Raw genomic sequence first — 4724 nt, 5'->3', positions numbered from 1 at the left:
TTGTAGCAACAAGATAATTACTGTGCGGACCATTTTCATTTATATACTGCTCTGTGAACACAAATTAGTTAGCATAAATCAGTTAAATGACAAAAAATTAGGTGTCTATTTATTTGTGACCACTCAGTGTATATGTATAATCTGAAGACTTTGGTGGTAAAAGGTGACAGTTCGCAAGAATAGCTTAGCATGTGTTGAATAGTTGTTTTTTCTAGTAGTAACAGAATGTTCTTAACCAATTTACAGATTAGTTAGAAAACCAGAAAAATAACCATAGTTTTGGGACACTTTATTACCTGATATAACTTTTTTTGTGTTGTACAATGCATATTTGAAAGCTATGAATTATTTTCTGGTTAACCAACATAGTAAGAAAAAAAGTTACTAAGTATAGCATATTAGTGCAAACAGGCCTCAACACCTACTGTAAGGATTATGTATATTTTTATTTATTTCGTGTTATATATATATATATATATATATATATATATTTTAACAAAAGTAACTAAAATGTAAAAAAAAACTTATTAGGTTAGATATTTTGATAAACATGCAAGTTTAAAATTTTCGTATGCTGCCACTGTTAACTTCAACTGTAACATTAATAAACATGGTAAGTCTTATGTCTGAGTAGAGTCAAATAGTACATGTAACTATTTACACTTGACCGTGTTAACCAATATAAAAATAATTTAACAAAAATAAAGTTAAATATTATGGAGAAAACTTTACATACTCATGCACTTACTTTTTTGCAACAACTTAAATTCCTTTCACGTTTCTAATTTGTTTGCCACAACAGCAATTCTACCAAGTTCCTTTAGAAGGACTTTAACTTGAAAAGGGATGGCTTTTCCAACTTCCTGACAAATGACTGTTAATAGTTCAAATCCAGAAATCTTCCCAAACACATGCTGAACAACAAAAATGAAAATTAATTATGCAAAATAGATAATAGAAAAAATTCAAAATAAAATGTACTAACATATTTGATAATGACATGTATATTCATATGTTGTAATATTTATCTGTAAAGTTCTAGAAAAACTCTTGCAATAGTGTGATACATGTATAAGATTGACAAAAAAAAGTCAGACAGGATATACTATAAATCGTGGAAGAATTAATTTCACCTATTATATACTGAGGGTAAACAAGACATTTATACTTAATCCTTTGTTTATCACACTATTTAACAGTTACTTTCAACAGAAAACTATCCACCTAGAGCTAGTCAAGCAGCCATGAACTGTCTGACACAGTATTTAATATTAAGTTATAAGAAGTTGGTGATACCTAATTTTAATAATAATAATAATAAAAATGCAGCAACAGCAGCAGCCAGTGTGTGTGTGTCACATCATGATTTCTCGAAATAGAAGGAGTCATAAAAGCCAAAATGCATTTATCAAGATAGAATAGTTCAATTACTGTCTGCCCATTATGATTTTAGTCACATGGGTGCCAGAGGGGAGGATGCAGTGAAACCTTACAAGTGTAGTGAGTGTTGGTATAATAAACCTAAAGTAAAGATGTAGTGCATAAGATATATAGATTCAATTTTAACTTAAATTGTTTCTGAATTAAGCTATTTTCTAAAAAAAACTCTTTAGGCAATGGAAACAAAATTAAGAAATCAACAAATATTTTTCCAGTCCTATTGTCTATACACTTCATTTTTTACTTTCAGTACATAGACTAATAACATTATTAGGTTATACTTTTGTTGCCAAGGGACATGATGTAAAAGAAATTGTTGAAACATAGTATTAGCAAAATGCATTGGCTTTTCTATATGTTACAGGTTGTTAATCTAACTGGTTTTTACCAATAATTATTCTATGAATATACCACAAATTCATTTCATGAATTATTTTAATTTCAATTGGCTCGCAAAAGAATTTTCCAACAGTTGACTGCCTCGACTGTACATTTCTGCCTCTTTTCTTGGTCAAGCTTGATTTCGCAATTTATTTATTTCAGTTAGCTATGAAATGTGATGTTAGGGTATACAATGGGGTGCAGGTGGTAGTACTTGCCCAATCATTTTTGACAGGCTATGCACTAGTTGTATGTATATTTTACTCTTACATATTGATCAATCCAACATATAATCAACTAAATATAATATTATTAGGTAACATCTTTCTTTCTACTTCCAGAAAAGAAACATTTCAACAGGTTGGAAAAGCTTTCTAAGAAAAGTTATTGAGAACAGACTAATTAGTTTGATTGTTAGAGTTTTATACAATAACTGTGAAATAGCTAATTCCTACAAGAATAATACAAAGCTGAGAAAACATTACAATATGTAAATGCATATACAAAATGATGGGTTTTTGACAGATTAGACTTCATGCTCCAGACTTTTTGTCAAACAATATAAAGAATATAACTCCTATTTTGTAATTTTTAAAAACATTCAGATATTCAGTTTTTTACTTTAATGCTTTCACAGCTGTTTTTGTGAGAAAATTCATCCATTCTTGAATTTGATTAATTGTACATTACATATTTTTTCCAATCATGAATAAGGATATTATGTTATACACTTCCTGAGTATAAATCAACTTTTAGATTGAAAATAAGTTGTATCACTTCCAAATTTTAACACTGTTAATACTGCTTGTACAATAAAAGAAGTAAACAAAAATAAGATTTGGTTCATTAGTTATTTTTTGTCTATAGATGCACTTATTTTGGTCAAAAATGTATCATTGATTTAACCGTAACAAACTTAAAATAAGACCCAAAACTCGAGCATTTTCGAATAGTTGACTATTCTTCTTCAGGAACCCAAAACTCGGGTGCTTTCGAATAGTTGATTTTTCTTCTTCAGGAGAACAAAGGGTGTTCTTCTGAAGAAGAATAGTCAACTATTCGAAAATGATAGAGTTTTGGGTCTTATTTTAAGTTTATTACACTTTATATGTGATCATTTGTGCTAACTCTTTTATCAAGATTGATTTAACCATTTCATGTTGACTTCACTCTTTAAACTCCCTTCTGCACAAGTCAAGAGGCATTACCGAGTTATATTTAAAATTTAATTAAACTTTATTATCAATTTATTCTAATAAAATTGGCATAATCATGTACATTATAATCCAAAGTTTTATATAAGTTTGAAGTTCTCTATTTCAAAAAAAATCTTTAAATAAAAATACTTAAACTTCAGTTTTATAGTCAAGCGATGACTGAGTGATCACAGATCTCAATGTTTTGTCTCTAATACTTGAATATTAGCTCATATACAGTGTACATGTATGTTTAGACAATCTACTTGTACAGCTCTATTGCTATTTATCCATTCTTAGTTCAAATTCTATCAGGTCAATTAAAAGATCATAGAAAATAAATATGCTCACCCCTTGACAGTAGCCATGCCAACCTTTCTACTTGGACACACAATTTCTGGCAATATGTACTTATTTGACTGATATTTTTATAACCAATAGAAAAAGCTCATTTTAAACTACAATCTACCAATTGTTACTTTAAAAGTGACACACAATATTTATTACCAAGTACATCAAACAACCAAAGCATTGTTTCCTGATTTTGTATTCGCTAGCACTTAGCTTTGTCTCTCGCCTAGATACATATCAGTTAGATAGACAGTTAAATTGTATTTAGGTCTTGCATTTATAATTTAGTCAATTATTTATGTTTAAAAATTCATATTTGAAAGGTTTAGTAATTTTTATTTTACTAAACTTCACCTCGGTTCACAAGGTTTAACTTACTATGCAAGCACTAAAAGCATTTTGCTGAAAGTATCTTTGCCAAAGATGTAATATGCCCTGAGGACACCCACTGGCATGTGTTTTAAAGGACAGAAAACAAAAATAAAGCATTAAAAATAACCTAAAGGTGAAAAGCTAAAGACCTGAAATTATGAATATAACCAAATAAAAATACTTTAAGAACATTCAACAAAGAGTTAAAAGGTATGTAAATATTTCTATTTCTTAATTTTAAACATTTTGCTGTACTATACATTGATGATAATAGCTATAGTTACTGATATCATAGAGAAATGGAAATATAAACATTTATCTTTAAAATAACATCTTCTCTTTCACAAATTGCCTATAGTTCTCTCTAACATTTATTATTAAATTGTTTATAATCAATAGAAAGCCAAAGTTTCAATCTATCAAATGATGTATCACATTATGTTTTCTACACAGATAATTGTTAGTTTCATTTCCAGTTCAAGCTTGATTCCCACAGGAAAGACAATGACAAGCTTAGCTGAATTTTTGATGGCTCTTGATGCATAGTTAAAAAGCCAGAATATTTGTGATAGTTATAGGACATATTCTGCTTTTTTGTATGTTATTATTCAGTGTTCTTTGGAGCATTATTTAATTTAAAAAAAAACACTTATTGCAGTAGTACCATTAGTATAAAAAAGTAGGGCAAAGTGTCATTGACAGTAATAAAACATTTCACAAGGCACGCACATGAGCAGCTCAGAGTAGCTTGTGGGTAATGAAATTCAATCTCCACATTCCCCAAGTGATTTATAACTTATTATGGTACAAATAGTTAGACACAGTTCAAACATCAATAAAACTCAGGTATAGATAGATGCATACTGTTACAAGTTTAAAGATAGTTAGGATAACCCTATCGGCACGGGTACCCTTTACTGCGCATGACACAAGGTTTTAGTGTCTTACATTCAAAATTTTATTCAACTACTTTTTGTTTATGTT

The 4724-nt window shown here is 29.1% G+C and overlaps 1 protein-coding gene across 2 annotated transcripts in view; it reads right to left on the bottom strand.

Annotated features, from left to right (window-relative positions):
* The window catches only part of LOC106462425 (F-box/WD repeat-containing protein 7-like), a 103846-nt gene that overhangs the window by 88859 nt on the left and 10263 nt on the right, over positions 1 to 4724 (bottom strand). The window contains exon 2 of one of the 2 annotated variants that reach the window (XM_022389696.1): positions 749 to 914. The exons of the other annotated variant lie outside the window; for it this stretch is intronic. The gene's annotated coding sequence lies outside the window, so the exon portion shown is untranslated. The remainder of the gene's footprint in view (positions 1 to 748; positions 915 to 4724) is intronic. 2 annotated transcript variants of the gene reach the window in all.

Source organism: Limulus polyphemus, unplaced genomic scaffold, assembly GCF_000517525.1.
Source record: "Limulus polyphemus unplaced genomic scaffold, Limulus_polyphemus-2.1.2 Scaffold1163, whole genome shotgun sequence".
NCBI classification, from domain to species: Eukaryota; Metazoa; Arthropoda; class Merostomata; order Xiphosura; family Limulidae; genus Limulus; species Limulus polyphemus.
This window is presented reverse-complemented; position numbering and strand designations above follow the sequence as displayed.